Source organism: Pseudochaenichthys georgianus, chromosome 12 (assembly GCF_902827115.2).
Source record: "Pseudochaenichthys georgianus chromosome 12, fPseGeo1.2, whole genome shotgun sequence".
Classification (NCBI taxonomy): Eukaryota; Metazoa; Chordata; class Actinopteri; order Perciformes; family Channichthyidae; genus Pseudochaenichthys; species Pseudochaenichthys georgianus.
Window position 1 is genome coordinate 3,648,800 of NC_047514.1, and position 15,301 is coordinate 3,664,100.

Genomic DNA, 15,301 nt, shown 5'->3' on the forward strand with positions numbered 1-15,301 from the left:
TACCCTGCATATTTAAACCCTTATAAACACAGCTCAAGTCTTTTCACAGCCATAAATATTCAAGCAGAAATATCAGTGCCTGTTAAATCAAAGGGAAATCAATCATATAAGACAACATTTGTGAAGCGGATAAGATCTACTCGGCATACAAGACACATCACTCCTGTGATTTTTGGTCATAATGCAGGCTCTATGTTCACATAGAGAAGGATATTACAGTGTTTGAGGGACTATGTTGGTTAAAAGCTAGCGGAAGGGTGTATTAGTCTGGGAAATAACTCATAAAGTTGTAAATTAACAAGAAAGAAACTGTGATACCTTTAAAAAAAGAAGTGTTTGAAGCTTGTTCTCCCCCAGCTCTCCTATGTGATGTCCGGCTGGCATTACTTCGTCTGCCTGGTGGAGTTCAACAACGACTCCAACCCGTTCTATATCGTATAAGGCTTCGCCCTCTAAGGCTATCGCTATTGGGTAATCCCCACTGCACGTGTGCAGCACTGACAGACTTATTCCACGCCCACCTATGACGTGGGCCCCACCTCCAGGCTCACTTCCGTATAAATAGGAAGTAAGCCCTACAATCCACTCCTACTTTTCTTCAGCACTCCGTTGCAGAAGCATTGACAGGCAAAACAAGTTCTTTTAAGAGCTACTTACTAAAAGAGCAAACATTCCTGGTTCCCCTGGGCCCATCCTCCCTCTCCTCCGGACGGGGGAAACAGGGTGGGGGCCCAGTGTCAACCCGACACAGCGTGACCGGAGCTCACGCTGTGAGTTTTGCCGGGGATTAGAGCACGCAAACGCGGCTCTCACTCCCCAGGTGTTGTGCACTCATTGTGTCCGTCTCCCTCTGGCCCACAGGCAGTGGAGAGCGGACGCTCTCGCTGCTGCGGCTGAGGATGATTGGCTGGTCCAGGAGTTTTACTCTGTGGACCAAGCCCTTTATTTATTGGATCCGAGTGGCGGGCAGCAGTCAGGCGACTCCTTCCCCTCCATTCACGGATCACAGCCTAGGTTCGGCTGCCGGGCTGACGACGGGTCAACGGGTCCCTCTATCCGCCATCACGGCTCTGCCGTCGATAGGCGGTATTCTCCAGGAACTCCCGGAGATCATCAGAAAGGCAGCCGCCTAATGAGAACTCCCCGTTCCCCCGGTTCAGAGCTCTCCTCCGGATGACATAAAGCTGCATAAGCGGCTGCCTCACAGCCTGTCGGTTGTTAGGCAGCAAAGCTTACGGCTCAAACCAGCTATCTTTAAAACATGTCGGTTAATTAGACAGCCCGGGTTTGTTTCCTATGTCAGATGTGCCTCCTATACCAACACATCCTCACTCCCAGGTCGGCTTATGTTGACGTTATGTCAAGTCCCCTGTGTCGGCTTTTTCCAACCCGGGATGTCCATATGCTTCTATGGACGCTCATGGAAGCACGGCATTCGTTGGTGTCGACTGCCCTTAAAAGCCAATGTGAGCGTCCATTCTCATTGGATAACGGAGAATTGTACACCCGGAAGTAAGTATTCCCCTTACTGTCGATTGATTTTTACAGTGATATCTGCACTACTCATCGACTAAAAAACACCAGATTATCCTTGTTAATTACACAACATTGATTGTTTTAAATTGTGTGCAATGCTTTTGTATTTTCCCCCTTCGATTCGGAGAAACAAATATTTTTTCAGAGTAAAGGATGGCAGAAGACACTACACTACCCAGAATCCCCAGCTATCGTTTGGACTACACCATGTGCTCTGTTTGACAAACCCCTGATAGTCCTCAAGCTCTGTGATTGGAGAGTGTGCTCTGAGGGTTACTGAGCCTCGAACAATCAATCAATCAATCAATCAATCAATCAATCAATGTTTATTTATATAGCCCAATATCACAAATGTTACATTTGTCTCAGTGGTCTTCACAGTGTGTACAGAATATCAGTATGACAATACGACACCCTCTGTCCTTAGACCCTCACATCGTACAAGGAAAAACTTCCAAAGAAAACCCAGTTTAAAGGGAAAAATGGGAGAAACCTCAGGGAGAGCAACAGAGGAGGGATCCCTCTCCCAGGATGGACAGACGTGCAATAGATGCCGTGTGTAAATTGAAAAGATAATACATTTGCAACATAGGTAGTCCAAATGTTTGGAAATGCATGTGTGTATAATAGGAAGATGAATCCACGAGGATATCCATCCAGGACCTATGATCCAGGACCACAGCCACGACTCAAGATCCAGCGCTCGCGATCCAGGACACAGGACCGCAGGATCATCCATGACTCCGGATCCCAGCGTATATAGACACCAAAAAGAAAGACATTTGGGGAAGCTGGGTTAATCGGAACATGAGTGTACACGGGTATAGACAGAGAGAAGGAAGAAGTAAGATGTCCCCCGACAAACTAAGCCTATATCAGCAAAACTAGGGGCTGAATCTAATCAGCCCTAACTATAAGCTTTATCAAAAAGGAAGGTCTTAAGCGCACTCTTAAAAACGGATAGGGTGTCTGCCGCCCGAACACAAACTGGAAGCTGATTCCACAAATGTGGAGCTTGATAAGAAAAGGCTCTGGCTCCCATTGTACTTTTAAAGATTCTAGGAACAACCAACAACCCTGCATTCTTGGAACGCAATGCCCTAGTAGGACAGTAGGGTATAATGAGTTCTTTAAGGTAAGATGGCGCCTGCCCATTAAGGGCTTTGTAGGCGAGAAGAAGAATTTTAAATTCTATCCTGTGTTCTATAGGGAGCCAGTGTAAGGCAGCCAGAACAGGAGTAATGTGGTCCCTTTTCCTAACTCTGGTCAGTACACGAGCCGCAGCATTTTGAATCAGCTGAAGCGACTTGATTGACTTCTTGGTACTCCCTGATAATAAAGAGTTACAATAATCCAGCCTAGAAGTAACAAATGCATGGACTAGTTTCTCTGCATCGTTTTGAGGCAAGATATGCCTGATTTTTGCAATGTTACGTAGATGGAAGTAGGCGGTCCTTGAAATTGATTTTATGTGGGCGTTAAAGGATAAATCCTGATCAAATATAACACCAAGATTCCTTACAGTCTCACTGGAGGCCAAATTAATGCCATCCATAGTTAGTATGTCTTTAGATAATTTGTTTCGTAGATTCTTCGGGCCAAGTACAATAACTTCAGTTTTGGTCGTGTTTAACATCAAAAAGTTTAAGGTCATCCACGTTTTTAAGTCCTTAAGGCAGTCTTGAATTTTATTTAGATGATTAATTTCATCAGGCTTGATTGATAAATATAGTTGAGTATCATCCGCATAACAATGAAAGTTTAGCACTTGAACAGCACTTGAAATGGGATGGAACCACGGCAGACTGTCCAAAACTGGATTTCAACGGGTCCACCGCGTCCCCCCCTCCCCCACCCTGTCCCCCGAACAAACATGCTGGCTATTCTGTTTCGCAACATGTTCTCTATCTATTGCACGTCTCTACTGGGAGTTGTAGTTTTAAAAGACGTTTTCGTATTTCCCATAATAAGAAGTTGCCAGTATTAAACTGTGTACATCCCTGGAGGTTTAGGGGATAGGAAACACTCACATTTAAAACATATAATTAATAAATGGGTGAAAATTGCTTGTGCCCATAATGGGCAGCATTAATATATATACACACATGCCAGCTAAGGTCAGAAGAGCTTTATTTAACAGCTGGTCTTATGTTTGTGACCCCTCCTGTTGTTAATTGATAACATTACATTACATTACATTAATTGATACGCCTGAAAGATGCACTTGTCAAGGTTCAGAGGCACATTTTGCAAATATGGCAGTAGCCATCGATCAGCTTAAGATAAGAACATTTGCGTTACATCAGCATGTGTAACAGTTAAATATGCAGTGGTGTTTATTTATAAATAATTTAGTATAATCACACAAATTCTGTGTTTTATATTTAACAATTCTGTGTTTTTTATTTATTGATTGTTCAATACCTGACAAGGCCGTAGATGAAATATCTACATACGTCTTATAAGAGTATAATACATTATGTATAATATCAGTTAAAATAAGTGCTTCAACATAGTTAACATTGCTGGAGGTATGCACACATATTGATAGATGTCTTGTAATGCACTATTGAGGAACCTGCGACCCAAGTTTTTCATTCAATGCATAACTACACTATAGTTGTGTAGGCCTACAGTATATGATATGTCAATAAACCTTAGAAAATCTTGAAATCTTGAAAGGGATGTGCAAAATAGTCATTATATACAGTCTTTAATTAACTATTAGTAGAGAATAACGAGTAATGAATATACTTTATAGGGATCCTATTAATATCTAATAATAAAAATAATGAAATTCAATAACATGCTTTAACCTCTAGGTTAAATCAGCTGTGCACCTTTATGGTGTAAATACAGCCTATCTACCAATTGGATCAAATATAAAAGTCAGCCGAATTAGTGTTGATACTGCAAGGAGACGTATTGTGTGAAAAGAAATGTAAGATGTTGTTTAATGGCTGATATATATATGATCCACGTCACGTTTTCAGTTCCTCATGTTTGTCTAGAAGTCTTCTCATCAGGGCTCTATAAATACAGAACTACGGCTGATATGTAATATTTAATGCAGCCGAACCGTGTTTTACAATGCCGTTATGTGATGACTTTCAAAGAGAAAAGCAAGCACACTCGGAATAAAGTATTATTTTATTTTTTTTAAATGTTTTCGGTCTGTTTCCGGTATTTGTTAATGACGATGTGCTCTGAGATGTGAGACTGGAATTGCACAGGGGAAATAACGTAGGCTATCTTTAGATGCGGATTTTGTTAAACTAATATGTTTGCGCTGTGGACCAACACTATACATTGACGGGGAAGGGGGTAGCAATAAACAGTGGCGACTGGTCATTAGGGGCAGGTGGGGTATAGCCCCACCTAGTGTCAGCAGAAAGTATTAAAATAATGATTACAACAAAATGCAAAAAATAAATTAAAATATATATAAAATATATTTTAAGATCATGTTTAATCATCTGATTCGTCTGTACATTGCTGTTTTAGTATGTGTTCTTCTAATTAGTGTCTACAGTGTGTGCCTATTGAGCTGTTTAGAGCCATGTGGGACAAAACATGATCCTGCCCCTCCCTCTGACTGTCTAAGTGAACGGTGACTGCAAAAACTACACTGTGCATGCTCAGAGTATTTTCCTATTTAATGTGTGTGGCAAAAAATAATGACCATAGGGGCAAAGTGCTGCCATCCCCACCATACGTCAACTCACATAATTCAGAGCTGATTGGCTGTAAGTACGTGTGCCGCGAAAAGTGTGGTGTGTGAAGAGGAGGAGAGAGAGCTGCAGTGAGGCGTCCTAAAACCAGGAAGTACGCTGCGCATGGCTTCCCTCCACAAAAAAGCAACAAGATTTCTCCATAGGATTTTAGAAAATAGCTCAAAATAAGATCTGTGGGAAACGTAGCTGTTAGATAAATGTACGTTTTGTTCAGCCGGATAATATCCACATGTCTACCCTACTTTTATCATTTTCGAATCAAAAATCTATTGATTAGATTAGATTTATGATAGACTTTTGAAACTACAAGAAGATAAGGAGGACTTTTACAAAAAAGTAATAGAGATTTTTGTCCAGAAGGATAGGCAAATGGACTTAATCTTCAAGTCAAGGTAAGACTGCAATTTTATTGAAAATGGGATCTTACTAAGAGAGAACAATTCAATATTTAAATGATAAAATTACATTTTTTTGGGTATCCTTCTGTTGAAATGTGTGTTTAAAAGTAATTAAAGCATCAGACAAAAAAAGCTTTTGAAAATAATATTATATTTTGATTTAATATATTTGTAAACCTGAAGAGTCAGTGCCAGTGCCTCACTAGCCATGAACCTCTCTGCAGAAGCTTATATATAGACATCTGAGTTGTTTGTGCCCCACCACTTTTGTACATATAGAAACGCCACTGGCAATAAAGATAACACCATTAAACAGTTACACAACATAACAGCAATAATATCGATAGCAGCGTCCCTAGCAACCACCTTGGTAACAATGAAAACGTTATGGACGCAATTTCCTGAAGTAATCTTCATAATAACTAGCAAACTAAAGATCATGTATATCCACTGCACACATAATCTGAAATAACAACTCATATTTCTCGCATCAAATGACATCAAAACGCATTTTAATGGCCAAACTAACTTTAAAATAGGCATTTTACACCGAGAATAAAACGAAGTTCGGCCATGTTTTTTTTTCTGCAAGGAGATATTTGAAGATCATGTGACGTCAAACAGAGCACATGGTGTAGTCCAAACGATAGCTGGGGATTCTGGGTAGTGTAGTGTCTTCTGCCATCTTTTACTCTGAAAAAATATTTGTTTCTCCGAATCGAAGGGGGAAAATACAAAAGCATTGCACACAATTTAAACCAATCAATGTTGTGTAATTAACAAGGATAATCTGGTGTTTTTTAGTCGATGAGTAGTGCAGATATCACTGTAAAATCAATCGACAGTAAGGGGAATACTTACTTCCGGGTGTACAATTCTCCGTTATCCAATGAGAATGGACGCTCACATTGCCTTTAAGGGCAGTCGACACAAACGAATGCCGTGCTTCCATGAGCGTCCATAGAAGCATATGGACATCCCGGAAAGCTCCCATCCCTTGCGTTGGAAATGGACTCTAAGGCCCCCCCCCTTGCGTTGGAAAAAGCCGACACAGGGGACTTGACATAACGTCAACATAGGCCGACCTGGGAGTAAGGATGTGTTGCCTATACACACCTCCGCTCATTCCTCAAGCAGGTTTGAGCGTGAACCTCAATGTCCGTTTTACGAGTTTTCTCCTAGACGGCGATATGAGGAGAGCCGCTGTGTAATACAGCGTGTGGAGGTGCATAAACCAGTTACGTGTATGGTTAAAGAGACAGCGGGGCTCGCCGTTTGAGCCGGCTGTAACCTGTTGGTTAGTGCGGCAGCGGGGCTCGCGGCACAAGCCAGCTGTAATTAACCAGTCAGTTATTTAACAGCAGGGCTTGACGGTTAAACCTGAAGCTCCTAACCTGTCGGTTATAGGCAGCACGGTTGTTCCTCTGTCCCAGATGTGCCTATACTACACACGGTCGTAATGAGCCTAGGGCTATTACGCACTGTGTGAATAGCACTGCACACACCTCCGCTCATTCCCTCAGCGGGTTTGAGCGTGAACGCGCCTCAATGTCCAGTTTACGAGCCTTCTCCAAAACAGAGACAGGATGAGAGCCGGTGTGAGATGCAGCGTGTGGAGGGCCCCTCGCAGCCTTTTCGGTCCGGGCCCCTCTTGGGCTGCTTCACGGGCAACGGCGGCGGGGACTCTGACGTGGCTCGTCACCATGACAACCACAGCACATCCAAAACAGGCATGCGCTCTCAGAGTATTACTCAGAGTGGTGACGCGTGTATTCGATGGACAGATTGATAATAATAATAAGCAGCAAGGCCCACCGGGTAAGCCGGCTGCATGCCCCTAACCTGTTGGTTATAGGCAGCATGGCTCACTGCATAACCGGCTGTCTTTAAAACCGGTTGGGTTTTAGGCAGCCCGGATTTTTTTCCTCTGTCCCAAACCTACCTCCTACACAAGGTCGTAATGAGCCACGAGTGGCATTATTACAGTGTGGACAGCACTGCACACACCTCCGCTCATCCCTTAGGGGTGTTGAGCGTGAACGCACCTTAAGTGTCCGGTTTACGAGCCTTCTCCTAAACGCGACATAAGGAGAGCATGTGTGAAATGCAACGTCTGGAGGGCTCTGGCGTGGCTCGTCACCATGATAACCACAGCACCTCCAGAGCAGGGTCGCGCCTTGAGTGACGGCGCGTGGGTTAGATGGATAGAGGGAAGTTAATATGCAGCAAGATTCCCCGGTTAAGCCAGCTGTCAATAGCCTATTGGTTACTTGGCAGCATGGCTCGCTGCCTAAGCCGGCTGGGTTTTTTAACTTATCGGTTAATAAAACAGCTGGGCTTGCTATTCAAATCCGTCTACCGTAAACGTTTTGGGTTTAGGCAGCATGGATATTTCCTCTGTCTCAGACACCTCCTACCCACGGTCGTAATAAGCCCACGAAGGGTCATTATTAGGCCTCGTGTGGACAGCAATGCACACACCTCCGCTCATTCCTTAGTGGTGTTGAGCGTGAACGCGCAGTTTACGAGGATTCTCCTAAACGACGACATATTGAGAGCCTGTGTGAAATGCAGCATGTGGAGGGCTCTGGCATGGTTTGTTACCAACCACAGCACATCCAGAGAATGTACACCCGGCACTATCAGAGTAGGCTACTGTATGGTACTCAGGGTGGCCGGCGAGTGTGTCTGATGGACAGATGGATGAGCAGGTGGATGGGCAGAGGGTAGTCTCTGCAATTCACCTCTCCCCCCCGCAGTTCTACGGGATACAGGAAGTCCTGTTATCCCAGGAATAGTGTCTCGCGCTCCGTGCAGAGCGGCAGGGACTCTGGTTAAAGAAAGCCTTTTCCCGGGGTTCCTCAAAGGGAAGAAAATCAGGGGTTTTTACTCCCGCTATTTTCTGGTCCCGAAGGAGACGGGGCGGGGGGAATGAGACCCATCCTCGATCTGTCAGTGTCCAACAAGGGAATGGCCTTTTCCCATGCTGACGATCAAACAGGTGCTGGAGTGTGTTCACCAGGGAGGTGCACATCCATAGTCCTGAAGGATGCTTACCTCCACGTAACCATCATCCCGAAACACAGCAAATTCCTGCGTTTCTCATTCCTGGCTCCACACACTTTTTTCAAAGTGGGTGGACACGGTTGGAGCAGCTACTCAGAATGGGGATGAGGGTTATTTTACCTGGACGACCAGCTGTGGCTGGCTCGCTCCAGGGAGGAAGCGGTTTTTCAGACAATACAGCTCGTATCTCATCTGTCAAGCCTGGGTTTCATTATCAACTGGAAGAAGAGCTATCCTCTTCCCTCCCAGACATTTAACTGGGAGTGGAATTGAACTCAGCCCGCATGAGAGCACGACTCTCATAGCAGAGAATGGAGACAGAGTGACAGCTCTCCTCCAGTGCAGCTGTTAACCTGTAGGATAGCAGGCAGCACGGTTTTTCCTCTGTCCCAGATGTGCCTACTACACACGGTCGTAATGAGCCCAGCGCTGTTATTACGCACTATGTGAATAGCACTGCACACACCTCCGCTCATTCCTCAGCAGGTTTGAGTGTGAACGCGCCTCAATGTCCAGTTTACGAGCCTTCTCCTAAACAGAGACAGGATGAGAGCCGGTGTGAGATGCAGCGTGTGGAGGCCTCCTTGCAGCCTTTTCGGACCGGGCCCCTCTTGGGTTGCTTCACGGGCAACGGCGGCAAGGGCTCTGACGTGGCTCGTCACCATGACAACCACAGCACATCCAGAGCAGGTCGCGCGCTCTCAGAGTATTACTCAGAGTGGCGACGCGCGTGTTTGATGGACAGATGGATAATAATAATAATAATAAGCAGCAAGGCTCACCGGTTAAGCCGGCTGCCCTTGACCTGTCGGTTATAGGCATCATGGCTCGCTGCATAAACCGGCTGTCTTTAAAAACCGGCTGTCTTTAAAAACCTATTGGGTTTTAAGCAGCTCGGACAGCTCTCCTCCGGCGCGTCACACCCCGCGGGGCGGTGACGGCCCTCTCCGTGATGCAGCTATTAGGCATGATATCAGCTGGTCACGTGGTGATCCCCCTGGGTCTCCTTCACAGTGAGGAGACTCCAGAGGTGGTTTATTTGCCTGCGTATTGACCCCGTGCGTCAGAGGAGACAGACGCATCTCTCGCAGGCTGAGGAACGTGCATGTCGCAGGCAGTGGGGGGACAGTGGCCGGGTCACATGTCTCTCCATATAAACGTGCTGGAAATTACTATATGGAAAGTAATCCAGCACTTCGCCCTGTTGCTGTACAATCAACATGTGTTGATTCGAACAGACAACAAGGCAGCGGCGGCCTACATAAATCGCCAGGGAGGTGTTCGATCAGCGCAGCTGCTGAACACACATCCTACACAGCCAAATGGACAATGTTCCGTTTGGTGTGTAGGGAAAATCCTGGACCCCGTTGGTCCCCCTGCCTCGTGCTGTCGTTCCTCCAGCTGTTGCTGGACAGGAATTGGCTTATAGCACGGTCGAAACATATGCTGCTGCCATTTCATCTTGCCACGTAGATTGGTGTCAGCACAGTGTGTAGTAGAAGCACCCTCTGACAAAACGTTTTCTACGGGGAGCACAGAGACTCAGACCTGTGTCACGCGCTTTGGCGCCTCAATGGGTTTTGGCTTTAGTGTTACGCACACTGAGTAAAGCTCCATTTGAACCTTTAGATCAGGTCCCCCTGAAGTTCTTGTCAGCCAAAGTAGCTCTGCTCTTGGCTCTGACATCAGCTAAAAGGGTGAGTGATTGGTCTGCTCTCTCAGTGGCTCCGTCATGTCTCCGGATCCAAGGAGATGGCAGCTCAGCTGTTTTGCGCCCTAACCCGGTTTTTATGCCAAAGGTGATCACAAGCTCGTTTAAATCGAGAGTGATAACCTTGGAGGGCTTCTTTCCTCCTCCTCACACATCAGAGGAGGAAGCCACATCTCATCTCCTCTGTCCCGTGCGCGCTGGCATGCTATGTTGCACGCACGGCTGCTTTACGCAAATCCCAGCGTCTGTTTGTGCATTATAGAGAGCGCTCATTAGGGCAGCCTCTATTTGCACAGCGCCCGTCACACTGGCTGTATTTAACTTAAACAAGTTATTTCATACAACTAAGACATCATTTATGTGAACTAATGATTTTGAGATAATACTACAAATGTAAACTAAGATAAGTCTACTTAAAGTACTATGTGTATACAACTTAACCTGTTAAGTTTCTTGCTTGTGTAAAAACTTAACCTGTTAAGTTTCTTGCTTGTGTAAACTTAAGGCAACGGGTTTGCATGTGAAAGTAAAGTGAACTAAGCCGGGCTAAGAGTGTATATACTGCTTCAGCTGTCGCATGTTTCTGAATGACGATAAGTACAAGAGTAGATCTACATGGAAGTCTGGAGGTGTAAACATGTGGAAGCAGTCCACCTGGAACGGGTTGGAGTCGTTGTTGAACTCCACCGGGCAGAAGAAGTAATGCCAGTTGTTTCTTGTTAATTTACAACTTTATGAGTTATTTCCCAGACTAATACACCCTTCCGCTGGCTTTTAACCGACATAGGCCCTCAAACACTGTAATATCCTTCTCTATGTGAACATAGAGCCTGGGTTATGACCAAAAATCACAGGAGTGATGTGTTTTATACGCCGAGATCTTATCCGCTTCACAAATGTTGTCTTATATGATTGCTTTCCCTTTGATTTAACAGGCACTGGTTTTTCTGCTTGAATATTTCAGGCTGTTAAAGACTTGAGCTGTGTTTATAAGGGTTTAAATATGCAGGGTAACTTCCAGTCGTCTCATTAATAGATGTCAGACTTGCAGTGTGGTATAAAAGGCGAAATAAAAAAATAAAATGCAAAGCGTTAAATGTGTGCAGAGGGCGACACCATCTGGTCACAACTTTAATTATTGTATCATGTTCATGTGCAAATGAAGAACTCTCACTGGTTCAGAACCTTTTTCCTTAAGTGAGTCTCTTTTCTTTTCTGACTTTTTTTTATGGGTATTTCACTTTCTATTAATTACATAACAATAACAGTGCCGAACATCTAATAAACCTCACTATGAATCCAGAACAATACAACTGCAGGAGTATGGATAAAGTGAGATGTTTGCATGCATTTGGAGCAGATTTGGGCAGAATCCAGCAGAATGGATCGTGATGTTCATCCTATGTAATGTATATGTAAAGAAAAAAGTCTAAATATTTTAAGATAAAAACTGTGAAACAATCTCAATAATTGCCAGCAAACATGTAAGGTTTTTTAATTGGAATAAAAGGATACATGTTGAGATCCCTGATAATTTTCAGAACCTGAAGGCTCTATACGGACTATCTTCTGGTTCTTCTCTGGATGCATCCACTATCTCTTGTGAATTACACTTTTGTTACTGTAGCAGGTAAAGCATACAACAGATACTTTCAGCATTATCGGAGCACGAAGTGGAAGCTTGGATTAAACACAGCGGACTTCTAAACAATGAACACCTGGAATTTAGAAGAAGTAAAGTTGGGTTTTATGTGTTCTAATATTGCAATGCAAACCAATGATTTAATGACAGTAATTAAGAATAATTTAGTCATTGAATACTCATTTCAGTAGATTTAATCAAACAAAACATAAAAATATTGGACATGGCACCATCCTGCAGAGAGCACACAATCCAACAGCACGTTTTCGGTCTAGCATCACTTTAGAAAATGTTTGCATTAAGACACTAAGGGTGCATTCACACCAGCCAGTCTGGTTGAATCTAACCCTGGTGCGTTTAGCCGCTTGGTGCAGTTCATTTGGGTCGGTGTGAACACAGTCCGAGACCTCTTAAGTGAACTAAACAACCAGACTCTGGTCCGCTAAAATGGGTGGTCTCGGAACGCTTGCTTGGGAACTCTGGAGCGATTCATTGCTGGTGTGAACGCACCAAAACATAGGAAGCGTAGTATTTACGTGTCACAAGAATGCGGATATCTTCAAAATCTTTAGCGAAAGAGTCTTTCAAGACATCCGCGGTTGTTTAGTTAAAGAGTGAAGCAGAATTAAGTGTTGAACAGTGTTGTGTAAAGTACAAATTGTCCGTCAACTGCATAACATTAAGAACCCCTGTCGTCGGTGAAACGCCCCTCCTTACTGCAGAACGTCTCATTATCAGTGGCGACTGGTCATTAGGGGCAGGTGGGGCACAGGCCCACCTAGTGTCAGCAGAAAGTATTAAAAATAATGATTACAAAAATATGCAAAAAAAATATATATATATATATAAAATATATTTTAAGATCATGTTTAATCATCTGATTCGTCTGTACATTGCTGTTTTAGTCTGTGTTCTTCTAATTAGTTTCTACAGTGTCACAATGCTCAATAGGCACACACTGTCAGTGTGTGCCTATTGAGCTGTTTAGAGCCATGTGGGACAAAACCCGATCCTGCCCCTCCCTCTCCCTGTTTAAGTCAATGGTGACTGTAAAAACTACACTGCGCATGCTCAGAGTATTGTCCTATTTAATGTGTGTGGCAACAAAATAATGACCAGAGGGGCATAGTGCTGCCATCCCCACCATACTCATCTCACATAATTCAGAGCTGATTGGCTGTAAGTACGTGTGCCGCGAAAAGTGTGGTGTGTGAAGAGGAGACGAGAGAGCTGCAGTGAGGCGTCCTAAAACCCGGAAGTAAACTGCGCATGGCTTCCCTCGACCTAAAAACAATGAGGTTTCTCCATAGAATTTTAGAAAATAGCTCAAAATAAGATCTGTGGGAAACAAACCTGTTAGATAAATGCACGTTTTGTTCAGCCGGTTAATATCCACATGTCTACCCTACTTTTATAATTTTCGAATCATAAATCTATTGATTAGATTTATGATAGACTTTTGAAACTACAAGAAGATAAGGAGGACTTTTACAAAAAAGTAATAGAGATTTTTGTCCAGAGGGATAGGCAAATGGACTTCATCTTCAAGTCAAGGTAAGACTGCAATTGTATTGAAAATGGGATCTTACTAAGAGAGAACAATTCAATATTTAAATGATAAAATTACATGTTTTGGGTATCCTTTTGTTGAACTGTCTGTTTAAAATTAATTGAAGCATCAGACAAAAAAAGCTTTTGAAAATAATATTATATTTTGATTTAGGTCAAAATATAATATTTGTAAACCTGAAGAGTCAGGTGCCTCACCAGCCATGAACCTCACTGCAGAAGCTTATATTTAGACATCTGAGTTTTTTGTGCCCCACCACTTTTGTACATATAGAAACGCCACTGCTCATTATATATGTTATAATGTTTTTTAACGGACGTTGTCTGATTATATAATCATATGCGCGGGCCGCTAGTGTCTGTTAATCTCCAGATTGACAGCAGCATGAGAATAACCTGCCGAAATTGCCGATGCTCCATGGCGGAGGCTCCGGTAGAAATTGCCGGGATTTGCGTTGTTACCCCCTTAATGTCTGACCAATGGTTGAACAGCATTTCCGTGCACATGACTTGTGTTTAAAGTTTATAGTCCGTTTGAGTTTTGCCCTTGTGAACGCAAACCGAACCTTCTGACAAATTAAACAATGTAACAAACTGTGGTCTGGTGCGCCCCATAGAAGCGGACTATTAGGTTTGAATGCACCCTCTACGTTCACACCTGCCTTGTATAGTCCGGTTGAATCGAACCCTGGTGCGTTTAACCGCTTGGTGCATTTGGGTCGGTGTGAACACAATCCGAGACCTCTTAAGTGAACTAAACAACCGGACTCTGGTCCGCTAAAATAGGTGGTCTCGGAGGGCTTGCTAGTGAACTCTGGAGCGGTTAATTGCTGGTGTGAATGCAATACGCACCAAAACATAGGAAGTGTAGTATTTACCTGTCACAACAACGCGGATATCTTCAAAATCTTTAGCGAAAGAGTCTTTCAAGACATCCACGGTTGTTTAGTTAAAGAGTGAAGCCAGGCCCGGTTCCACAACAAAATGACTCAGATTAGATTAGAGAGGGTGCAGTGGTAAAGTGCTATTTTTGTAAGTGTTGAGTGGACCTAACATCCTCTAGGGGGGTCCTCACCTCCTCTAGGGGGGTCCGGGGGGATGCTCCCCCGGGAAGATTTTCTTTTAAATATTGCAGTTAAAAGCATCAATCTGGTGCACTTTGAGAGCAAAATGAAGAGATCTATGGATCTATGTGCTCTTTGCTTGATTCATGCCTTCCCAGTACCTTATCACGTAGCCTATAAGAGCATGGCGCCAGTTGTTTGTAGCCAGTTGTGGTGAAGGCATCGGACTTACTTGAACCGAAATGTCTACATGCAAATATGGCATCTTTTTTACATGAATATTCCAGCCAATCTCTGTTTTGAAACCATGAACTGCAACATGAGCGCCTTACCCCACTGTACAGGCGAGTTGGGTACTTTCTTAAATATACCTGGGCAGGCTCTGTTTTGCCGAGGTCCTCTGGCACTTGCGGGCCGCTGAGGGGTGGCGGTGTTTGGGGCAACGAAGACGGCTGCCGCTGCTCTGCAAGGCAGGCAAAGCCGGCGAGTCGGGCGTTAGTGTCCACGACAGTGGCCGCGGGTAATGTCCCCATGATCTGAACTGTTATTACCTGCAGTAGATGCAGTGTTACTGCTGGCAA